This window comes from Diabrotica virgifera, chromosome 6, assembly GCF_917563875.1.
Source record: "Diabrotica virgifera virgifera chromosome 6, PGI_DIABVI_V3a".
Taxonomy (NCBI): Eukaryota; Metazoa; Arthropoda; class Insecta; order Coleoptera; family Chrysomelidae; genus Diabrotica; species Diabrotica virgifera.
In genome coordinates this window covers 180,298,797-180,325,834 of record NC_065448.1, presented here as the reverse complement: position 1 = coordinate 180,325,834, position 27,038 = coordinate 180,298,797, and the positions used below count along the sequence as shown (strand labels likewise).

Below are 27,038 nucleotides of genomic sequence, written 5' to 3'. Positions count from 1 at the left end.
CACCAATAACTTATCCAAGCAAAGAACAGGGAATTATCTTTTCTGCAATAGAGGGCCTCAAACTACAAGATTACTTATTAGAACTCGGACCAATTGTAGATCCAAAAAACATTATATTTTCATCCAAGATTTCAAACAACCGTGTTTGTGTATACTTATCAAGTAAATCAGTGGTAGACAAATTTTTAAAAGAACATAATTCTATTAAAATTAATAACACAGTAATACCAGTAAGAAAGCTAGTTACCCCATCACAAAGACTTGTTCTATCCAACGTAAGTCCCACAATTCCACATAATTTATTGGAAACCAAGTTAAAAACTATTGGATTACAGCTAATGTCACCTATCACATTCTTACGAATTGGAGCACCTGATCCAGCGTATAGTCACATACTTAGTTTTCGAAGGCAGGTGTACATATCTCCTCCAGAAGATAATTTCCAAATTCCCGAAGTATTAGAAATTTATCATGATGACTTAACATATCACATATATCTTACAACAGATACATTATGCTATAAGTGCAAACTACCAGGTCATTTGGCATCACGATGTGCCAGCCTCCAACTCCAAGCTCCTACTCCATATACTAAATCACAACAACAAAGTTCCTCTCTAGACAATCCCTCAGACAGCAATAATTCAAGTGAGTCTATATCAAATACTACTAACTTTGAAATGATATGTGAACAAACACCAATTACTCCTATACTCAATGAGCCTAGTCACGACATACCCACTTCTTTTAAAGTTCAAACAACTTCAATAACTAATCCTACGACCTCTAAACGAAATGCAACATCTAGTCCAGAAGATACACCAGATATTACTAATTCCTCAGAAGCAAACTCTTACTTTACAAAACCTGTCCCAAAAGCTCCAAAGAAAAAGTTGAAGTCGGAAGGCAAACCCTCATTAGAATTTCGAGAACTGCCCCAAAACATAATCAATTTCATTGACAACCACAATCCTAAGTTCCCACTCGATAGTCAACAATTCACTGACCTATTAGAGAATACTCACGGTAATAGTGATGCATTAAGCATTGCTAAAGACTATACCGAAAATATTCCATCTCTTATAGATATGATAAATGCAATACATTCGCAGACTGAAGATCGAAAAATGAAAATCAAATGTACTAGACTAACTAAAAAATTAACTAAAGAAGTGCTCCGACTTTCTGTTTCATCTGACTTCGACAGTGATGTATCTCAAAACTAATTATTTAAATAAAAATATAATTCATGTATAATAATATTTTACAGTGGAATTTAAACAGTTTTCACACCCGCCTACCCTTATTTCAGGTTTTAATTAGGAAACATTCTCCTGATATTATATGTCTTCAAGAAACTAATTTTAAAGACAACAATGTGTGTGACTTGAAGTCATATAATGTCTACTATCAAAATAGACAGACAAATCATGCCAGTGGTGGTGTTGCAATATATACTAAAACCGATTTACAAGTACACAGAATCACAATTAATACAAACTTAGAAGCAATATCAGTAACAGTAACAACAGGTACTAATCAAAAAATGAACATATGTAATATTTATATTCCCCCGAACCATAATATCCAAGGAAATGAACTTTCCGACTTAATTATGCAAATTCCATCACCAAAATTAATTCTTGGTGACTTTAATAGCCATAATCTCCTATGGGGTTCCGAAAAAACTACTAAAAATGGAAAGTTATTAGCAAACATAATCAATAGCCTGAATTTAACAATAATGAACGATGGAGCTAAAACTCGTTTCGACGCAGCTTCTGGAAATTTTTCAGCAATTGACTTGTCTATTTCTGACCCATCGACGTTACTAAATCATACATGGCAAACCGTAGACGATTTATATGGAAGTGATCATTATCCAATAATAATAACAACAATTTCCAACCCCACAACAAAAACCAATCCTTTTCAAAAGTGGAAAATTAAGCAAGCCAACTGGAACATCTTTAAAACAAAAATTACCGAAGAAATATCAAATATCCCTATAAGTGAAGAAGACATAAACTTAACTTTAAAATTGTTTAATAACTTAATCACTGAAGCCGCCACAATTGCAATGGGAAAAACAAAGTACATAGCAAAAAACAAAGTTGTTCCCTGGTGGAATGAAGAGTGTGAATTGGCAATAAAGCAAAGTAAAAAAGCATTAAATACTTTCAAAAGACATAAAACTAATGATAACTTGATAGAGCTAAGGAAAAAAAGGGCATATGCAAAATTAATTACTACCAGATCTAAAAAAGAGTCTTGGAAAAAATACGTTCAAAGTATTAACAGGAATACTAACATGTCATCCGCATGGAAAAAAGTAAAGAAAATAGCTGGCGTCAATACACAAAATGGAATAAAATACCTAGAACGAAATGGAAACCTAATTATTGAAAACAAAAAAATTGTAGAAGAATTAGCTGAAACATACAGACAAGAGTCTACAAATGAAAATTACAACAATATTTTTTTACGTTATCGGGAAGAAGAAGAAGCAAATCCAATAGAAGCTGTAGCTAGTAACGATGATATAAATACTCCAATTAATAAAACAGAACTGTTAGAAGCTGTCCAAATGTTAAAAAACACATCACCAGGCCCAGATGACATACCCGCAATATTCCTACAACAGTTACCTAACGAAGCTTTAGACTTCCTATTGAACCTTTTTAACATAATCTGGTGTAAACAAAAATTTCCCGACTTAGGGAGACAAGCTATTGTCATCCCTATTCTAAAACCTAATAAGCCGGCAACAGCAGCAGAATCATATAGGCCAATATCACTTACATGTTCTACTTGCAAATTGCTAGAGAAAATAATAAATAATAGACTTATGTGGCATTTGGAACATCACAATTTACTCATACCGGAACAAGCTGGATTTCGTCCCTTAAGATCCACTACAGATAATGTTTTACATTTAGAAAGTCAAATTAATGAAGCCTTCTGTAACAAACAGAAATGCATAGCTGTTTACTTTTATATCCACAAAGCATTTGATTTGGCATGGCGATACAGAATATTAAAAAAGCTACAGACTTGGGGAATTCAAGGAAACATGTTGGCATTTTTGAATAACTTTCTACATCAACGCAAATTTTCAGTACGAAGTAATGGAGAACATTCTACTATTAAGTCTCAGGACAATGGAACACCACAAGGATCTGTAATTAGCCCTACACTTTTTTTAATTGCAATGAATGATGTTATAAAAAATCTCAAGAGACCTGCACAGGCTAGATTATATGCTGATGACATGATAATGTTCGTCAAAGGAAAAAATATTAATTCCATGGTCAAATTTTTACAAGAAGAACTAAACAAAATTGATAGTTGGTCTAATACGAGTGGATTCAATTTTTCAGCTGACAAGACACAATATATTATTTTTTCCAAAAAGCCTATTCACACTAACATACCTACCTTGAAATTCGGCACAAAGTTATTGAAACGATGTACAGAGATAAAATATTTAGGTTTAACATTCGACGAAACTTTAAGTTGGAAATCACATATTAAGCAATTGGCAATATCATGTCAAAATGGTATAAATCTTCTTAAATGTTTAGCCAACAAACAATGGGGTGCTGACGGAGATACATTACTACTGTTGTATAGAAGCCTAATCCGATCAAAATTGGACTACGGATGTATTGCATATTCTTCAGCGTCAAAGTCAAATTTAAAAATCTTAGACATTATACACAACAATGCATTACGCATAATATCTGGAGCTTACAGAACAACTCCTGTTGCAAGCCTCGAGTGGGAACTTGGAGAGCCATCATTACAAGAACGACGAAAATTACTTAGTTTATCTTACGTTTCAAAACAATCATCATTACAACCTGACAACCCTTTCTTATTCAGTCATCGTTATCTAATATCAACATAAGGACACATTTACCATTTCAATTAAGGATCAAAAACATTTTAAACTCTATTGAAATTTTTAACTTTCCCTCAACACATTCAGCAAATGTAAACACGGCACCTCCCTGGTTAATACCTTTGCCTACTTTAAATTTACAACTATTATCATACCATAAATCCGAAACCAATCCACAAATAATTATAAGCAATTATAATAGAATACTTTCTTCTTTCCCTGAATATATCCAAGTTTACACAGATGCATCTAAAACAACTTCTGGTGTAGGATCGTCATTTGTTATAAGAGACACAATAAAAAGCTTCAAATTGCCCACAGAATCCACTGTGATAACTGGAGAAATGTATGCAATATACAGAGCTCTAAACCATATACAAACAGTCAAATCAGAAAAATTCCTTATTATTACTGACTCAATTAATTCCCTCCATATACTATCAAAAATGTACACCTGCAACCCGATTGCTAAATTAATTAAAAACAAGATGCAGCAGCTGAAGAACAAAACATTAGTCTTCGTGTGGGTACCGTCACATATAGGCATTAAAGGAAACGAACTAGCTGATAAAAATGCTCGAGAAATAGCAAATTCTCCAAATATCAGACCGATAATGAAACCACTAGCAGAAGATCTCAAACCGTATTTCAAACAAAAGCTTATATGTAATTGGACTAAATTTTGGGAAGAAAAATCTTCAAAGTTGAAAGAAATAAAACCAAATTTTGGACGATGGAATAACAACACTCCTAGCCGTTTCTTTCAGGTAGTATTAACCAGGCTTCGATTAGGACACAGCAAACTTACACATGAATATCTAATGAAGAAGGAACCTCAACCAAAATGTATGAGTTGTGATGTGCCGTTAACAGTGAAACATGTATTAACAGAGTGTCCCAAATATAGTGCTGAAAGACTAACTTATAACATACCATCAGTTATAACGGAGATCTTTAGTGTCTGTACCAGTGAAAATATTGTGAAATTTTTAAGAGACTGTAACATATTGTACCACATATAATTATGTTATTTTTAGTCATTATTGTATACACTAAATCCATCCGCTAATAACCAATATGGTTGATGCGGCTTACTTTAAATAAAAAAAAAAAAAATTCTCACTGGTATGAAAACTGCAGATGTAAATATTAGGTTGACAGTGACATTGTCATTAGAAAGGTAGAGATGGCTATTTCGGTTTCGTTCAGTTTTTGAATGTTCGTGGTTCTTGGATAACCTTTACTTGTATAAATGATAGGATTATTTTTTCACTAATTATGTATTCACTGGTTACCATTATTTATATACTATACAAATAGTCGAAAAAGAAAAAAAGTTGTAAAGTTACTTTAATAATGTAGTGTTACCATGGAAAGCTTAGATAAGGTTTGAACATGTGAAGAACTGCGTTGTATTAATGTAGTATTACTCAATTAATTTATAAAGACTGTATTTATTTATTTATTTGCGCAAATTAAAATATGGGACGTTGTTACAAGAAATGTGTTACTGAAAAGCGAAGAAATAGACGGTTAGCTCAATTGAAGTAAGTACTTTTTTACATAAATCAAATTAACTACTATTGTATTTTTCTATGGTCTATAAAATCTATCGGTAAACCAAGAATTTTCGCATTAAATTTTATTCTCGTTTAAAGGAATAAACTATTTGTTGGATTATTTAATTATTAGAATTGTACCGGGTGTCCCAATAAGAATGGCTCTCGGCCATATCTCAGGAACCGTTTATAGTAGAGCTTTGGAATAAAAAAATTTATAACAAAAGTTGCCTCAGGAAAAGCCTGGAAATTATTTTCATAATTGTGGGTCCACCGCTAGAGGGCGTAATTGAATATCAAAATAATAAAAAAATCTAAATTTTACAAAATTTTCCTAATGAAGGGGCACTGGAAATCCGATTATTGTATTCTTCATCAAATTCTGCGCATATTTGATTTAACAAGTTTAACTCTACCTTTGGAAATAAGAGGTGGGGGTGAGTGGGAATCTTGCTATGAAAAAATAGCTGTAAGTCCGGTTCTGCTAAATCAAATTTTGAAAACTGGGTCTTGTTGAAGACAGATATTTTTCTTCAATGTAAGCGTGATAATTTTGAACCATCCTAATAAGTAATAAGCCAGCTGGGAGGCGTTATTTAATTTTTTTCAGAAATCTAGTTTTCTTTGGAAAATATTAAATACAAGTATGCATTTTTAATCATACTTTATAAAATTAGATTAAATTAGCAATAGAATAGCGAAAACCGCATGTCGATACCTTTTTTCTATCTCAAGATATCTCGAGAAAGGTGTAAATTTTATACGTACCTGTTACTATCACCGGTAAACTAAGTTAATGAAAAGTAGTGTGCTGTGGAAAAAAACAAAATAACATTTTCCAGATGTCAACGTATAAAAATATAATTAATTAAGACAACAATATAAAGAGAAACAATACTATTAAAATTAAATATAACACAGAACAAAAAGAACTACTTAGTGACGACCTAAATATTCAAATTGTTGCCCATCATACACTACTCTAGAATACATTATCCAGAGAATACTAAACGCCATTCAAAGCATATCGAAAGCAGAAATTGAGACTGCTGTTCGATCTACTCTTGAAAGAGTAAATGTTTGCAACGAAAATGATGGGCAAAAATTTGAAACTTTATGTCATCACTAAATAGTTGTTTTTATTTCTTTGCAAATATGGCTTTTCAACGCTTCTCATTTGTTTCGAGCCTCTGTCATATGCCGTATAATATGTGTATAATATTAATATACGAGATATGAACGAGGCTCGAAACAAATGAGAAGCGTTGAAAAGACCTAATATACGTTGACAGCTGGAAAATGTTTCTTTGTTGTTTCCATAGCACACTACTTTTAATGAATTTCGTTTACCGGTGACAGTAACAGTTATGTTTTTAAATTTACACGTTTTGTAAGATATCTCGAGATAGAAAAAAGTATTATCATGCGGTTTTCGCTATTCTGTTGCTAATTTTGTCTAATTTTGTAATATGGTATTAAAAATGCATGTTTGTATTTAATATTTTCGAAGGAACACTAGATTTCTGAAAAAATTAAATAACGCCTTCTAGCTGGCATATTACTCAGTGAGTTGGTTCGAAATCATAACTTTTACATTGACGAAAAAGATCTGTCTTTAACAAGACCAAGTTTACAAAATTTTATTAAGCAGAACCGGACTCACAGCCAGTTTTTCATTACAAGGTTCCCACTCACCCCCACCTCTTATTTCCAAAGGTAGACCTAAACTTGTCAAATCAAATATGCGTAGAATTTTATGAAGAATATGACGATCGGATTTCCAGTGCCCCTTCATAAGGAAAATTTTGTAAAATTTAGATTTTTTAATTTTTGATATTCAATTACGCCCTCTAGCGGTGGTCCCACAATTATGAAAATAATTTCCAGGCTTTTCCTGAGGTAACTTTTGTTATAAAATTTTTTATTTCAAAGCTCTACTATAAACGGTTCCTGAGATATGGCCGAGAGCCATTCTTATTGGGACACCCGGTACATGAGTAAAAACGAGTGACTCAGATTCCGAAGCGACAAACGAGTTACGCGAGGATAAAAATGAACAATTGTTATTTGTTAATCTTCTTCAATATTATTAAATTTTATTTGATAAAAGAATGACCCCAAAAATTAAGAATCTTCTTAGTTTGTAAATTTTTCTATGACACATTCATAAATGCTGCCATATTGTTACAAAAAAATACCTACGCTGAAGACGTCCACCCACCAACTTCACTCAAACTGAAGCAAAATACTACTAAACAAGCACATACTTCCAAAGCGCAGTACATTCTGCTATGTAGGCTGGTAAATAGAAGCAAACACTACGGAGAAAAGTAAATGCTTTTTAAGTGTAGTGAAATCTTCAAAAATGTAGTACGTACTTGAAGCATTAGCACTTACTACATTTTATGCCACCATGGGCACTTTATAGCTAAACTCGTACCTATTTACGGTTATCGGAGCAAACTCTTATAAAATAATTAACTTTATTTGAACTTTAATGACTTGAAATACTTGGATTATCCATAAATAATATATAAACAATAAATAAATAACTAACTTTTTATTAATTGTACGCCTTAAATCAATTATTATTTTTCAAATACACCATCAATACTATTTAATAAACAACTCTTTAATTGATTTTATTATCATCGTAAAAGCGTTAAAAAGCAGTAGCAGAATGAACTGCTATATCAAAATAGCCGGTCGGACACATCTCTACTTGTCACTGTCTTGAGTCTTGTCATAACATTATATTCGACTGAGTGCGTTGTATGACAAAGATAGCGAATGTTCGATTTCCACGGACATGGTGTCCATTTTTTTCGAATCCTGAAAAAACTAATAAATATTTTTAAAAAATTTAAACACAAAATGAAAGACATAATTATTATCGAGGGCCGAAAGTCCCTTAGAATATATAAGAAGTTTCTTTCGAATGAGATATTTGAAATTAAAAATCACACTACATTTTCTCTTAGTTTTTCACCTCTGTAACTAATTAAAATAATCATTATAGAAGTTCTCCGGGACTTTCGACCCTCGCTAATAACGTAATATTTCATTCTGCGTTTAAATTTTTTAAAAATACTTATTAGTTTTCTCAGGATTCGAAAAAAATGAATCCTCATTTGAATAGCATTACAGCCGAAAATACGTACCGATCCTCTTAAATTGCATCACTGTTCTTTTATCTTACCATCTATAGTCCGTCTCAACTTGACTTCACCGTATAAGAAATATAGGCAATGCAGTCCTTATGAGAGTTTTTAGCGCGGTGATGCCAATTTTATCAAAAAGAATTTGCAATCGAACATTAGAGAGATTAAATGAGGCGCTCTGAGCAACTGTGGCCTGATCCCAAAAACCAAGTTTTGAGATAGCATGTTCAACTTTTGGATGGTTATATTAATTAGCTAAAACGGCAGTCAGTGTAAATTTTTATAGTTGTCATAAATTTAATACCACCTCACCAAATAAAATATTTTTTCTACAACCGTGTTAAAACAACAATTTTTAGCACTCCATACGAGCGTTAAAAATGCTACTTTAAGGCACTAGTGCTTTAAAAATTTTATGGCACTGCAATTCGTATTGACCGTATAGACAATTTTGATGTAATGTCAAAAAAATATAAAAATGGAATGTCAGTCAAGTTCAAGTAAAAGTTTTTGTAGATATTGTCCTGTAATTACGTTTGTAGAAAAAATATTGTATGATATGCGTGTTAAAAAGTACATTTTTAACGGACTGGGACGTTTCGCCGTCGCCGTTTCGCCGTCGCCATTTCGCCGTCGCCGTTTCGCCGTCGAGCCACTTCGCCGTCGGCCGTTTCGCCGTAGAGCCACTTCGCCGTTTCTTAAAAATGTTTTTTTCATATCTTGTAACGTTTCAAACGTCACATCGTTGTTTTTTATATACTTTTAAACACTTTCAGTTATTTTCGGCCTTTATTTTCAGTTATGGTATTTAATTTTCGTTTACAATAATTTCCTTTCTTAATTTTCACGTTTATTCTTTTGTTTCTATATTTTCCTATTTCTATCTCCTATAAATGCTCTGATTAGTTTCTAAAGTCCCCTCGTATTCTACTCAGTGACTATATCTGCTTCGGCGCTGTCACATGGCGTTGAAAGCCCCACCAAAAAGAGAGGCTTCTTCTAGGATGAGTACTCAACACAAATCCTTTTCCAATTCTTTCTCCAAAGAGAAAATATCTAATATATTAAGGTAGAATTATTTCGTGGCCAGGTCCTCTTGCCAACCTGGGTAAGTAATAGAGAATATTTCTACTTTTTCTTTATACCAATAACTGTTAACATGAGCACCGTCACAATATTATTTGTTTCATATACTTTATTTCAGTTAGTTGGTAAAAACCACATTGAGTTTTTTGTTAACTTTTTCTTCTTTAGTAATTTTATAATATTTCTTGCTGTAATAATTTTTAATGAATTTTGTTAACAGGAATCGTTCAGATGTAGATTAATTTTGTAAATATATTTTCACATATTAAAAATTGAACGATTCCAGTCTTAAAGTAGATTATTACTTTTTATGAACTGATAACACCAGAGGTTATTGTCGGTTCGTTTTTGGTTACATTTTTTGCTTTATTTATTAGTTGCAAAAGCAACATTTTAACTTTTGACGACATCAGAGGATTTTGGGTCGGTGTGCGAGTCCTTGGGGAAAAAGGGACTTTCCACTTGCCGGGATTCCTCTGTTGTCGGACAAAAGATTGACCATATTAAGTCTACAGCGGCCTTTTTTGGTTCTAGCCGTTTGGGATCACTAAGAACCGTTCTCACTTCCCTTTATGGCAACCTCCGAAACCAAGGCGTGACACCAGCCAAAGACCACCCTAGGGTGCTGCAGCAGTCAAGGAAAAGCCGGCCGAGATCAAGACCATCACCTAAGAACAGACCAGGAGAAGTCGGCCGAACAACAGTCGACTAGAGTCCACAGCAACAGGAACTCCTGGGAAAGTTCAGTTAAGTCCATAGTTTCTTTCTTGGCTTAAGCATCGATCTCTGATTCGCTGATTGTAATTTATAAGCTGTCAATTATTAATTTGGATACATGATGAATTAAATAAGCAATAAGATGTAATTAAATACCTAATAGTTGAATAAATAATATGTGTTGAAAACTTTTTGTTCCGTCAATAATTTCTAATTTCTTCATATTAATTAGTTTATGCCGAACAACACCCCTGAGGGGTTTCAGCTGAAGAAAGGTGAGCTAGCCGTTTCAATCTTTTTTCTACTTTTTAGTCTTACACGTTTAAAACATTAAAATATATCGTCAAGTTTAAAAAAGGGTGTATATGATAGACAAATTTTTTGCATTTATTTTAACATGTGATACATACATTGTAGATTTTCTGTAATTTCGTCATACATTTCTTAAATCAAAATCATTATTTACACCTATTACAGTTTTCGCAGTCTTTCTATCTCTCCTAATGCTTTACTATTGCACGGTGTAGATCCTGTTAATTTCCATTCTATCCGTTAAGAGTAAACAGTAGCGATCAACAGGTAGCAACAAAATATAACTTCGGGAGATATTATCATAAACTTTGGCAACAGTGGTAATCTTTGACATTATCTAAGATTAATATTTTGACAATATCATAGTCGCGCTAAATGGAAGTAATAGAAAACGATTTTATTATTAATAAATAGATATTTATAAAAATAAACCAAAATGGGCGAAAATTTTATGTTAAGATAGGTATTTAGAAAGGTATTTGCATGAAATATATAATAATAAAACAATATTAAATAATCATTTTTTTGTTGTGAAGCGACAAATTTCGATTTTCGCATAATTTTGGCACGGTTTTTAATGGACTTTTTCTTGGAAGTTTTCACTTTATTTTTCGTTTAATTTACTTTTTCCATTTTGTTAAAATATTGATAATATTTTTAGAATAAAAAATTCTACTAAAACTTTATATACTCGCATTATAATTCGAAATATGTTTACGTAAAATATACTTACCTACCTACATATAACTAAAACTCACAATTAACAACAATCTATTCTTTCAAAGAGGCCAACAACTTATACAACAATAACAAATATATAATAAATTAACTATCAATAAACACTACTTTCCTATTAAACAACAAAAACGAGTTCTTAAATTAACACACTACTGCACTGAACAGATATCGATAAAGATGACAGAACAGAATAGAGAAAATCTGACGCAGGTTTGTCAAAATGACAGTGATAATTTCTCGTTGTTGCCTAATTAGTTATTTAGCTATAATATGTTCGATTTCTTGTTAGAAATAAAAAATTTTACTAGATCCAAAATTACACAAAATCTAAACTAGGTTCGCTTTCAAGATGCAGTAGAAATAAACAAACCAAGACACGTTAAATGCTACTAGGAGCACTCCCGAATCATAATTTACAATGTACAAACATTGGAAATCATGATTTGGGATTTATAATGTATGTACATTGTAAATTAAAATTCGGTTGTGCTCCTAGTGGCATTTAACGTGTCTTGGTTTGTTTATTTCTACTGCATCTTGAAAGCGAACCTAGTGTAGGCATGGGATAAAAAAGTTTATTTGAAGAAAGTTTTTTTCTTTCTTCTTAATGGTGGCACAGGCTCCTTTTTTCAATATTTTATTTAGTTACAGAGTAATATCCACGTACTAACATATTTCTGAAATTGGGCTCTGTACCGCCATTTTTTATTATATTACGAATATGTTTACCAAATATCTCGACAAAATATTAAAAATTAGAGCCGCAATCTTGGAACGCGTTTGTTGCTACCTGTTGATCGCTACTGTAGCCCCTGTTCGTAACAAACTTTGAATTAATACGCCAAAACGAATTCTAATGTTAATTGTAGCACGAAACGCCTCTACCGGTGGTTTTTCTAAGACTACGTAAAAACACGAATTTTTTAATTCGAGTTTTGATTGAAGTTTTGTTTCGTATCGTATTGAAATTTCACACGAATAAGCGCCGGTGTTTATATAAACAAATATATATGTTCAAAATTCGAAAGTTTATTGTTTATTTAACGTAAACAATTACTGACGTAAAAAGTGAAATTATGTATAGTTCATATCATTAGCTACAATCCGTAAAAGTTTCAAGTTTCTGCATTGTAAAAAACGAGAAAATTCAAGCATTTTCCATTAAAATCGTTTGTTTTTATTTAAACAATTAGTAAACATAAAAAAACATTTTTTATTGAATATTCGTGTATTATTTCCGCGAATGCATATGTCTGCAAATCTTGTCTGCAAGAAACGGCAGTCAAATTAACGTCTAAAGATTTGACGCAAACTATTGAACTAAAGAAAAGAGTTTAAAAAAGGGATAAATAAACTAAACAGTAACAATTAATAAGATTTAATTTTCTCTACCTATCAAAGTGTTTTTTATGATCTTGATATAATTATAGTTCTCCAAACTGCCATTATAATATAAACGGCAAAAAGTTTTATAAGGGTTAAAGGGCTGCAAAGCCCTTGACGAGACACTGACCAACAACCGTGATTATCAGAAACTACCGAACCGCATACCCATGCTGAGTCATTTTTTAAATCTGTTTAAAAGCTCCATCAACCATAGTGGGGACCAGTTGTGCTAGTACGATCTTCGTACCATGAGGAATTGAAAGAAATAAAGAAAAACATGGAATTTATGGAAAAACAACGCAGGAATAACAACGTAGTAATGAATGGATTAACAATAGACAACTATGAACAAGGAGCAATAAAAGAGGCGATGCTGAATTTGTTCAAAGGACATTTGTTATGGAAATTGAGGTCAAAATAAAAAATGCACACAAGTTGGGAACAAAAACCTGTCTGATTGAACTAGAAGACCAGGAAGATAAAATCAAAGTCATGAAGAATAAGTCCAAGCTAAAAAATTACAAGGAAGAAAAAATATATATCAACATTGACATCACAATGAGAGAACGAGAAATACAAAAAACTATCCGGATGATCGCACGAGAAGAGAGAAAAAAAGGTAATTAATGAGGTAAAAATTGGTACAAATAAACTCTGGATAAATAATGAAGAATGGAAATGGAATAATAAAGAAGATAAGATAGAAAAATCAAAAAACTAATAAAAAGCGGCAATGGAAAAACGATAATGGAACAGGCAATGAACAAGGACACGAGTAGAAATAAAGCAATATGCAACGATCAGGATAGAAACTTAAACTGTAAGAATGATGAGAAATTCTTACAAATACACAGAGCAGCTGCAAATAATAAGATCAAAAGTATAGAAACAACTGCAACTGAAAAGACCAAAATACCCGAAGGATGGACAATAGGAACTTGGAACGTAAGAGGTCTCAACGGTAAGACCTCGCAGACAGAGATTGCAGAAGAATTTGATAAGGCTAGAATAGACATACTAGGTATAACAGAGACAAAAGGAAAGGGAAAAAGCACAAAGTTCCTAGAAAATGGCCATTTTTTAATCATCAGCGGAGTATCGCAATTAAAAAGAGCAAGTGAAGGCGTTGGTTGCTTAATCAATGCAAACCTGACTAGCAACATTAAGGATTGGGAATGTATCACCGAAAGGATTCTGAAAATAAGGATGACAACCGATGAGAAGAAGCTAGTTAACATCTTTGTCATATACGACCAAATGATACCGAAAGAGCGAAGACCAAGGACATTTTTTGGGAAAAGGCGACAGAGATTATAGACGGCGGCAGAAGGGAACACAATAGTAATGGGAGATCTTAATGGCAGAGTAGGCCATATTTATTGTGTATTAATGAAGCATAACGTAAACAATTATGGTAAAAAGTGAAATTATGTATTGTTCATATCATTGGCTATACAGTCCGTAAAAGTTTCAAGTTTCTCTATTGTAAAAAACAAGAGAATTTAAGCGTTTTCCATTAAAATCCTTTTTTTATTTAAACAATTAATAAACATGAAATTTTTTTTTATTGACTATTCGTGTATTGTTCCCGCGAATGCATATGTCTGCAAATTTTCATTCATTTGCATTGAAGAAAAGACAGTCAAATTAACGTCTAAAGATCTGACGCAAAGTATTGAACTAAATAAAAGCGTTTAAAAAAAGGGATAAACTAAACATTAACAATTAATAAGATTTAATTTTCTCTACCTATCTAAGTGTTTTTTATGATCTTGATATAATTATAGTTCTCCAAACTGCCATTATAATATAAACGGCAAAAAGTTTTATAGGGTTAAAGGGCTGCAAAACCCTTGACGAGACACTGACCAACCACCGTGATTATCAGAAACTACCGAACCGCATACCCATGCTGTGTCATTTTTTAAATCTGTTTAAAAGCTCCATCAACCATAGTGGGGACCAGTTGTGCTAGTACGATCTTCGTACCATGAGGTAGGTCGATGGTAAAGTGTGTAGACCAGTTTAGCGTATCTTATGCGTAAAGTATAGAATATCCGCTGTCTGTGAACTTCAGTGTTTGGTTCTGTAAACAGTGTTTTGAATTGACTAAAAGACTTAAGTTTACCTGTTTGATGTGGCTTTGTTCATTCTGCTGAATTAAGGTTAGTCTGAAATTTTGTGTTTGTTTATTTATGTTATTTTTTACTGTGTTTATTTATTGTACTATAAAGATAAAGTATAAAGAAAAAATAGAATTAAAAGTATTTCATTGATCGCACTTATTTTATGATGTTTAATAATAAATGACAGTATATACCTATTTATATACAGGGTGATTGATTAGTGTGATAAAGCTCAGTAGCTCCGCTGTAATAATAGATATCAATATTAAGTAACCGTAAAAATTCTAGCCAACTGAGAGGCTCGCAGGCCTGGATCCCGCGTAACAAAAATAAGTTGATTAATAACAAGCTGAAAATTTGTTAATAGCTTAACGGTGTCTAGTCGGACAAACTTTGATTTACGGGAACACTGGAACAGGGGAAGCTTTAATTGTGGAACAGTTTAAAAATTTGGAATGTCATATTACGAAAACGTCCCATGTATTTTGTCGGACAGAACATCCAATTGATTTGTTACCCTTTCATTAAACTCTCATGCAAAAATCAGACTGCTATTACTAATCAACATGATTCCTGTCACTTCACATGTTCTTCGTGTTCCACTCATTAAACTGCCTAGTTGGTGATAAACACCAGTCTTATTTTTGCATGAGAGTTTAATGAAATGGTAACAAATCATTTGGAAGTTCTGTCAGACAAAATACATGGAACGTTTTCGTAGTCTGACGTTCCAAATTTTTAACCTGTTCCACAATTAAAACTTTCCCTGTTCCAGTGTTCCCGTAAATCAAAGTTTGTCCGACTAGACACCGTTAAGCTATTAACAAATTTTCAGCTGGCTATTATTCAACTTTTTTTTGGTACGCGGGATCCAGGTCTAGAGTTGCACAAGTTTGACTTGAATGTTTGAACTTGACTTGAGTTTGACTTAATTTCAAGTCAAACTCAAGTCAATCCTTCTAAAAAATAATTCAAGTGAAGTCAAACTGGTCAATCGTACAGGTTTGAAAATTGAAACTGTTTGTCAAACTAGTTTGAGAGAGTTTAATAACTTTATTTAAGATTATATAAGAGTTTGAAAAATAAAATTTATTTAGTAGATATACTTTTTTGTCGAGATTGACACGTTAGTTGCCAATTAAGATAAGAAAATTAATAATAGAATGAGTGCCACATAAAAGTATCGTGATACAGTTAGCGATTATAATCAAAATAGGGTAAATTTTTTGAAAATGATTCCTGTATGCTTATAATTGGTTGCTAATAAGTTTCGTTTTATCGATATAACTTTTTTATATTTGAGTGTCACTAGATTAAATCAAAGAATTCGTTGGATAGTTTTTTATCATACCAAGTGTAATTTAATCTACTTTGGAAGCTTTAAAGTATTACGTACCGCAAGTTGGGGGAGGGTAACGCAAGTCAGTAAATAGTATGATAGAATTGATCCAAAAAATGAGATAACCCAGACATCCAAAGTGAAAGTTATCCTCCAACACCAAATTGTTCTATATGGTCCATATAATGTTCAGAAAAAAGTCACACCTTTTTGAGCGCCGGGTTTGGGGGGGAGAGGGGGGAGAAGTCGGTAAATTCGTAGTTTTTTACGTTTTTCTTCAATATTTCTAAAACTATGAGGTTTAGCATGAATAACCTTCTAAATGTTCTACATTTGAAATAAAAAAGGCCCTATACATAATTCTTCTAAAATAAACGGTTCCAAAGTTACGGAGGTAGTATAGTATAATTGGTCCAAAAAAAAAAGGCCTAACCCAGACATCCAAACTAAAAGTTTTCCTCCAACACCAAATTGTTCTATATGGTCCACATATTGTTCAGTAAAAAGTTACACCACTTTGAGCGTCCGGTTTGGGGGGGGGGGGAGAAGTCGGTAAATTAGTCGTTTCTTTATGTTTTTCGTCAATATTTCTAAAACTATGTTTAAGCGTAAACGATGTTCTATACAAAAACTTTTTACGTAAAATTTAAAACAAAAATGGTCCTATCCATAATTGTTATAAAATCAACGGTTCCAGAGTTACGGAGGGTGAAATGTGGAGGTTTTCGATACTTTTTATATTTTTTGGGCAATTGATGATGATTTTGGGTGGTGAGGTTGACGTTTCTTCAAGGGCTTATCACTAATATACCATTGGCCACTGAAATAGCAAATCCTGTTAAAGAAAATTTCTTTCAATCAGTAAAAATATTATAAATTGCCCAAGTAATATAAAAAGTATCGAAACCTCCACTTTTCACCCTCCGTAACTCTGGAATCGTTGATTTTATAGCAATTATGTCTAGGACCTTTTTTGTTTTAAATTTGATTTACAACATTTTTGTATAGAACATTGTTTAAGCTAAAGCATATTTTTAGAAATATTGACGAAAAACCTAAAAAACCTACTAATTTACCGAATTCTCCCCCATCTCCCACCCAAACCGGACGCCCAAAATGGTGTAACTTTTTACTGAACAATATCTGGACCATATAGAACAAATTAGTGTTGGAGGAAAACTTTTACTTTTAAAGTCTGGGTTAGGCCTTTTTTGGACCAATTATACTATACTACCTCCGTAACTTTGGAACCTTTCATTTTAGAAGGATTATGCATAGGACCTTTTTTGTTTCAAATTTAATGTAGAACATTTTTATATAGAAGGTTGTTCACGCTAAGCCGCATAGTTTTAGAAATATTGACGAAAAACTAAAAAAACTACGAATTTACCGATTTCTCCCCCCCTCTCCCCCCTCTCCCCCCTCCCCCCCCCAACCCGACGCTAAAAATGGTGTGGCTTTTTTCTAAACATCATGTGCACCATATAGAACAATTTGGTGTTGGAGGGTAACTTTCACTTTGGATGTCTGGGTTTTTGGTATAGTTATACCATACATTGCCCAAAAAATATAAAAAGTATAGAAAACCTCGATTTTCACCCACCGTAACTCTGGCACCGTTGATGTTATAACAATTATGTATACAAGATTTTTTGTTTTAAATTTCATGTAGAACATTTTTGTAAATTTGATCGGGTACTTGTTCTGAGCCGAAAAATATTCAGGTTCAGATATTATTTCACAAAGCACACACTTCAAAACGAACGTATTAAACAAGCCAAGCACATACTTCTTAATATTAACTACAAGCTAATTTGCGGAGTAGCAGAGTACAGATTCAGACCTATCCAAATAAGTCAAAACAAAAGTCGGTACGCTCTCAATTAGAATTAGAAATAAACACGTTGCGCAATATGATATTCAAACTTCAAACTGTTTAAAGAAGTTTGATTTCAAGTCAAACCTAAAGATATCGAAATCAAGTGAAGTCAAACTTTTTTACAGAAAAAGTTTGGTTTTCAAGTCAAGTTTGTTGAATAAAATCAAACTAGTTTGACTTGATGCATCTCTATCCAGGTCTATCGTATTATAAAATGAATTATAATATTACAGGGCTAGTGATTTTACCCGTCGATACGATTTTATCGTATCTCCTTCCAATTTTTTCTAACTTCCTCTATTTTATTCTGACCCCTCCAATTTTGTCTTTCTATTTTTCTGGTACCCTCCCCCTCCAATTTCTTCTGACACCCTCCAAATTTTTTTGACTCCCTCAAATTTTTTCTGATACTCTCTAATTTTTACTGATTCCCTCTGAATGAATTGAGTGAATTCATTTTTATTTTATATGTAGGTATAGATATATATTATGTATATTTCAAAAACAAAAGACAATAAATAACGGCATGTGCCACTTGCGACAGAAGTGACTATTTTATAATATAACGAGTTATGTACTATTGGAGTTTTATGTCTGCTTATCACTAAAGTATCGTGGTGTTATCATACTATATTCAACAAAACCAGCTTTGTACGACCTTTCATTAGATATCGCCAATCAGTTTGGCTGATTTTGTCTGCAAATATATGTTTGAGGAATCCCTTATTTGGGACTGGATATATGACGTTTTTAATGCACTAAATCACATGCATGGTAAATCGTTGGTATATAGAGGTATTAAATTGTTTAATGTTATATTAGGTTAGGTACATAACAGCTATTTAGAATTAGGCGATCTTGTCACTTAGTTTGATCTACTGTATTAAATATAATATAGCATTAATTACATTTTCATTATTATCTTATAATATTTATGTTTAATTACTTAATTTTGGTTAGTATTATAGTGTACAAATTAAACTACTGGTTTGTGACGAATAAAAGAAGATTACCTATTTTATTTTAGTTTATTTTATTCATCATAATTTTACAATAGAAATAAAAATTTAAAATAGAAATAGCTTCAGAACAATATCATTTTATGTTTATTCAGTATGATTATCATCTTGGGTAGCGGATAGAGGTATTCGCTAAACATTACAGGCTCTGTTAGAAATATGAGGTAAATGTGGAAGATATACACCGGTTGGTTATTTCGTTTTAATTTTATTGATTTTTTAATCATTTATAAGATTTAAAATAATAGAAGATACACTTTAGGGATTTAAAATATAAAAAAAATGTCTCACTGGTAGGGCAAGGATTTGAACTTATTCGCGGGCCAAACTACTCATCTGTTTCTTACCCAGTTATTAATGTTGTCCACATTTCCACATTGCATCTTCATCGTATATCTGTACTTCTAGCTCTGTCCCATAGATCCTTACCGTCGATTTTTCGATGGATTCCATCTCCGCTGTTTCGAGCAATCTTTTGTCCTCTCTATCTATGTCATGTCGTGTGTCTACCACATATTCATTTCTTTTCCGATATTTTTATTTCTCTATATTGTGTCATTCAGGCAACCTTCGACTCTGTTTGCTCTACTCACTTGATCTTCCACTTCTGTTTCGAACTAGATGGTGTGATGCCTAGATATTTAAACTCCATTATTTGTTCTCCATAGAACGAGCAAATGAATACAACATCCCTCTATATGTAGCGTTCATAGATTTCGAAAAGGCTTTTGACAGTGTCGAACATTGGGCAGTGAAAAGTTCTTTGATTAACAGCAGAATTGACCACAGATATACAGACCTAATAGCCAATATATATAAAGATGCCACAACAACAATTAAAGTATACGAAGGAACACAATCAATTCAAATAAATAGAGGCGTAAGACAGGGTGACACAATATTACCGAAACTTTTCAATCAGGTTCTGGAAGATATCTTTAAAAGATTAGAATGGGAAGAAAAAGGTATAAAAATTTGTGGACAACGCTTGAACCATCTAAGGTACGCCGATGACATCGTATTGATAACCGATAAAAAAGAAGAATTGTTTGAAATGATGAAAGAACTGGACATAGAAGCCGGAAAGATAGGCCTTAATATGAATTACAGCAAGACCAAAATCATAACAAATACAGATGAGGACATCACAATGAGGATCGGACAAGATGAAATAGAACAAGTTCACGATTATATATATCTGGGTCAAATTATAAAACTTAACAAGGAAAACCAAACAGCAGAGATCAAAAGACGAGTTAGACTGGCATGGGCGGCATTTGGAAAACTAAGCTACATCCTTAAAAACAAAAGATATCCACAACATCTTAAGACCAAGGTATACAATCAATGCGTACTCCCTGTTCTCACTTATGGTTCACAAACGTGGACGTTTACAAAAGCAAACATGGACAAGATCATAAAGACGCAAAGAGCAATGGAAAGGCAAATGTTGCACATAAAACTATTGGATAAAAAGATAAACGAGTGGATAAGAGAGAAAACCAAAGTTAGGGATGTTAGACAAGAAGTTGCAAAGTTGAAATGGAGATTTGCCGGACACACTATAAGACAAAAGGAAGACCGATGGAACAAAATTCTCATAAATTGGAGACCGTGGCAATATAAACGAAGCAGAGGAAGACCACAAATGAGATGGGCAGATGATGTCAAGAAGCACGTTGGCTCTAGGTGGATAACTGTAGCGACAGACAGAGAAGAATGGAAAAGGATTGGGGAGGCCTATGTCCAAAGATGGACCGAAGAAGGCTAATTAGATAGATAGATTTGTTCTATTATCTGACCTTCCAGCTCCAATTTACATCTTACTGGATTTCAGTGGCGGCTCGTGGCTTTAGGGACAGGGTTGGCAAGGTTTTGTCTTCTCAGGTAGGTATGCCAGCTAATTAAAAGGCTTCAATTTCATAGATTTTTGGTTTTTGTTGTTTTTTTGTTGTTTTATTTTGTTTTTTCCTATAAATTTAGAACCTTCACCTGTTTATAAATTAATTCTATGTGGTTTCGAAGTATCAATATGGGTTATAACGTCATTGTAAAATTTATTATTGCTTTGGAGATATTTTAAAAGTTATTTCTATTAACATTTAAGACAAGCTTGACATTATCTCTTGTTTCATGGTGTTTGGACAATATGTTTTGACTCTTTTGAGACAAGAGAAATCCCGTTTATTTAGGCAGGATTTGCCCACATTTGAGGACAATAATTTGTTATTAATTTCGGTAACAACTTGGTTTACCTAATAAATTGCAGTATACCGGGTGGTGAATCGTAAAATGGGCCATAGGAAACCCAATGTATAATTCTAAACTGTTGAATTCCTGCTTCCCTAATTATTTTACATCAAAAGTAATGAGAGAAAATTTGTAGAGAATTGAAATCTGTATTACAATCAAAAGTTAAAATTCTTCTACGATTTAAACGTATTCCAAAATTTTGAAAAATATAATACATTTGCCACAGTAGGTATGTGTGTAAAAGTTGGGCCACACGTTACTATTTAACTGACAATGCTCACACCATTGACTGAATAAAAAATCTTTATTATTAATACTTTCTCAGCAACTGAGGGTATTTTATCAATTGTATTGTTTTTAAACAATAAATGATAAAATAAAAATATTGACAGTTCAAATATGTGAAAATAATAACTTCATTGTGACACATTATTGCACTGTGTGTGGCCTAATTTTGGGCTGAAAACTGAAAAATGTATTATATTTTTACAAAACTTTGGAATATGTTTAATTCGTAGTACAATTTTAACAGTTGCTTTCAATACGGATTTCAATCCTCTACAAATAGTTTCTAATGTCTTTTGATGTAAAATAATTAGGGAAGCAGGAATTCAACAGTTTAGAATTTTACATTGAGTTTCTTATGGCCCGTTTTCCAATTCACCACCTGGTAAAAAATTATACGTCATATTTTGTAACTTATCCCACCTTCCGAAAATATTTGGATCAGCATATAAAACTGTTAATTAGTTTTCTTATTTTATTTGATTAAATAATGATGGATAATTTTTATTGAACTTGTGTCTAATAGATATTTTGAAAATTCTTTGCCGTAACTTTTAAATTTTGAAGCGTCAAAGAGGTCAATGACTTATGACAGTGAGTAAATAAAGCGGGGGTGCAATAGTTTTAACTTTTGCCTGGAGACCATACGGCAGCGCCGTCATAAGTTTGCCTTACCAATTTATTTTTGATATCAAAAAAATTTAATCTGTCCTTTAAAACACCAAAAATCTATTCTGTCTTATGGCTTCTACTCACGTCTGAAAACCTAAAAACCTGTCATAAATATTAGACATAACGCGTATCGAAGAACAATTATTGATAATTGTAAATGACATGTTACCTCTATCAGTAGTTTCGTCTACTTCAACCGAAAACTGTGCTGTTTTAGGTAAGCCGCTAAATGTCTTCGAGTTAGAAAGTAAATTAGAAAATTCCAGATATTATTTGTTAATCAATTTTATTTGTTCTCTATTTGACTTAACCAATGCTCCGATTCATCCTGTTCTCTAATAAATGTTAATTCCTGACAACTTAAAAAAAATTACAATATCAATAATTAAAGAGTAAATCTACTTATTTCGTAATTTCATCCCGGGCGCGCTAGCAAGGTACGTGGCTAGGTACGTGCCTTGCTGCCGTTTGCAGATCACCGATGGGCAGATTGGTGTCTGCCGGACTTGCTATTCAAATAAATACGGAGAATGTATAATTGGTTGCCTATCGGCTAATATTCCATAGCTTCTTATTACAAGCAAATCGTCAATCTGGGGACGGCTTGCCGAGCCGGGCTTTATAATAAGAATTCACACACTCGCAATCGGGTGCATGGCTATAGGTTCATTAATTTGAAAAGTTTCTTACGCACAGCGCACAGGGATCACTTAACGTATCGGATCGATCGAATTCTTTTAAAAACAATAAATAAAATTTAGTCTGTATTATCTCACAGATATTTTTTTATTTCACAGAAAAGGATATCATCAACTCTGATTAAATTCAATATTTAAAACATCTATAACGTGTCTATAAATGTGTGGGTCGGCACTGCCGACCCTGACGAGCCGCCACTGCTGGATTTGCTGTTATAACCATGCACTTTGTTTTTTTTTTTTTTTTGAGGAAATTAACATGTTAAATTTTCTAGCGGTTATATTAAATTGGTGCAGCATACGTTGTAAATCATCTTTACTTTGAGAGATTAGTATTGCGTCGTCTGCATAGCAGATTATTTTAAGTTGTTTTTCTCCCATTTGTTATCCTTTTTTAGTTCTTACTGTTTTTAATATTTCATCCAGGATCAAGTTGAAGAATAAAGGGCTCAAAGAATCCCCCTGTCTTATCCCATTGCTAGCTTCAATTGGGTCAGTTAGTTCATCTTCTACTTTTACTTTCATTGTGTTGTTCCGGTAGATGTTTTTGATCGTTTTATATTCCTAGAGGTACCTCTCTTGAGTATAACAAATGGATAACGTCCTTTAATTTGACCCGGTCAAATGCTTTATTAAGGTCCACGAAACATAAATACACCGGTTTGTTGTATTCTAATGATTTCTCTGGAACTGGCCTCGTTGCCTTAATCGCTGTTACGTAATTCCTCAAGTTCTTTGTTTATAACAATCTTATCGACATCCGGATCATCTGTTACCCAAAAAATTCGTGTTCTACGAGTCAAAATACATAAAAAAACTTAGGCAAGTCCATCTGAATAAATTAGGCCGTTGTACCCTGCCTGGCGACAGGACTAATAGTGGAGTCAATGAAGGTGGATATGAGTTATTACCTCAGATTTCGTTGAACCTCCATCGATTTTCATAAAAATTGGTGAGTGGTTAAAGGATACCTCAAGGAACAAAGGCGACATAGTGCCAACTTGCGCTTTTTGCATTTTAGGGGTGAAATATACCCCTTTTTTAAAAATTATTTTTTAGATTTCTGAAAGTGCAGTCACTGTAAGTTTTCACTCCCTATTTCGTTGAACCTTCATCGATTTTCATAAAAATCGGTAAGTAGTTAGAGGATACCTCAAGCAATAAAAGTTATATAGCATCAACTTGCGCTTTTGCATTTTAGGGGTGCAATACACCCCTACTCTTTAAATTGTAAAAATGCAGAATTCCGCATTATGGCGCAAGTAATCTTTAATTAAGAAAAATAAATATTTGTTTTATATTTATGTGCATGAATTACATTTTTTTTAATTTTTCAAACCTTATAGTAACGAAATATCCGAAAATTAACAAGTCGAAAATCACGAAAACCTTATTCTTCTATATTTCTGAAAGTGTAGTCACTGAATGTTTTCACCCACGATTTCTTTGAACCTTCATCGATTTTCATGAAAATTGTTGATTAGTTAGAGGATACCTCAAAAAACAATAGTGATATGGCAACAAGTTGGGCTTTCTGCATTTTAGGGGTGAAATCCACCTTTTTTTTTTTAATGATAAAAATGCAGATTTCAGCATTCTGGCTCAAGCAATCTCGTTTAATTAAGTAAAATAAATATTTTTTTACATTTATGTGCATGATTTATAATTTTTATTAATTTTTCAAACCTTATAGCAACCAAAAATCAGAAAATTAGCAAATCGACAATCACGAAAAAAATTATTCTTTTATATTTCCAAAAAGGCAGTCACTGGAGGTTTTCACCCCTGATTTCGTTGAACCTCCATCAATTTTCATGAAAATTGGTAAGTAGTTAGAGGATACCTCAAGAAACAAAAATGATGTGGTACCAACTTGCGCTTTTATCCTGGGGGTGGATGTTACCCCTTCTCATGGGTGAACACTATTTTATTAAAAATAACCCCATAATTAGATAGAGGAGTAAATTCTAAGCAAACTTTCTTGTATTAAGTTTATAAATTATTTATTTAAATAATATTTCATAATTCAATAAAATATTATTGGTACAGTAAAACCTGCCAATAACGGCCACTAAAAATAGAAAACAATTGGCCGTTATAGAAATGTGGCCGCTAATGCTAGGTTTCCTTTTCCACAAATACATAAAATATAATTGAAAATTTATTTATTTTAGTAATTAAAGCAAATCTAATTAAATATAATTCTACAAACAAACGGAACATACTAAAACTAAATTCAATTTACTACAATATAAAACAATATCTATACGAAAAAACAACTACAAGAAAAACAGAATTTTTGTTTGTTTTACATTTTTTTAGATAAACGAAACATACTAAAACTAATTTAATATAGGTAATACATAATATAAAACAACATACTATAGCTACTACGAAAAATACGCTTATCACTAAAGTATCGTCGTGCTTTCATCCTATATTCAACAAAACCAACTTGGTACGGCCTTTAATTAGATATTGCAAATCACTTTGGATGATTTTGTCTGCATATATATTATGTTTGAAGAATCCATTTTTTTTGTGAGACTGGATATAGGACATTTCTCAAGTATGAATTCACATTCATGGTATATCGTTGCTATACAGTATATACACTGGTTATTCATTTCAATTTAATTTGATTGTTTTTTAATAGTTTACAATATTTAAAATAATTAAATACATAAAGTTAGGGATTTCTAAATAAATTCAGTTCTCACTGGCAGGGTGGGAAATAATAAAGTGCCATACAATAGCATTTCATTATAATGCTCATTACAGGCATTACAGGCTGCTCCGTTTGAGAAAACTCATACTCTCAAACTTTGAGAAAACACTCATTCAGTTTCGACCAACCCTGTATTAGCTAAAATTAAACGTTTTGCTAGATTAATAATTTTTAACAATAATAGACTATATTAAAAATCACTTGAACATAAATTGATTTTCTGATGTCAAATCACTACAATTATACAGGGAGTGAATATTGCTATGAAATTTGAAAAAAAAAAACGTAATTATCTTTTAAACTACTTCGTATAACATCACAAAATCTGATATTTTAAGAAATAAAACATAGAGGAGAATCCAAATGTGTAAAAATATACAGGGTGTTCCATTAAACAAAAGATAATTTTGTTTCACCCTGTCAATATGGGTGGCCCTGTATATTTGGAAATGTATTTAAATTCTGATATTATCTATGCCCCAATCTCACCTAAATAAACTTTTTTCGTATCTCCTACAATAAACGACTAATTGGACTTCCCACAACCTGTATACATACAAAATTTCCGCTATAAAATTTTTTCAAAGAAAATGTTATTGGTTTTTTTAAAATAACTCAGTTAATTTTTTAAATATGAGATTTATCCAAAAATCATTACAGAGCTAAGTAAAAGGTCTATAACACTGTATCAAACATAATTTTCTAAATACTTCATTTTTTTTTAAATACAAGGTGAAAGGGCCCCGGTTACATGGTTCTCGCAGTAAAATTTAGGTTTTAAATGTTTCTATCTCGGTTATTTTTTGTCGAAAAAAAAGATTAAAAAAATAAAAAGCTTAAATAAAGTTAAAACTAAAATTTTGTTTTCTACCATTTTTTAAGTACATCGAGTATTTTTGGAGTTATTATCAAAAGAAAATGAAATTCACGAAAATTTTAAAAACTCTGATTTTTTTTAATCGTATTTTCTTCAAAAATATGCATTCTAAACCGGTCAAAATTGTTGAAGTTATTACTCATGTTAAAATAAATAAAGTTTTAAATGGGTTACTATAAATTTTAATTTTTGTGAAAATGACGTATGTTTCATTTTTCATTCTTCCCTAAAAAATCTGAAAGGGTCCTCTTACTTCCATCATAACTTGCTTAATTTTGATGTTATCGACTTATTATATA

The 27,038-nt window shown here is 32.3% G+C and overlaps 1 protein-coding gene across 1 annotated transcript in view; it reads left to right on the top strand.

Annotated features, from left to right (window-relative positions):
- Positions 1-14,878: 14,878 nt before the first annotated feature.
- Positions 14,879-27,038, top strand: part of LOC114328180 (sodium-coupled monocarboxylate transporter 1) — a 542,514-nt gene continuing 530,354 nt past the window's right edge. Inside the window, exon 1 of the mRNA XM_028276963.2 lies at positions 14,879-15,028. The gene's annotated coding sequence lies outside the window, so the exon portion shown is untranslated. The remainder of the gene's footprint in view (positions 15,029-27,038) is intronic.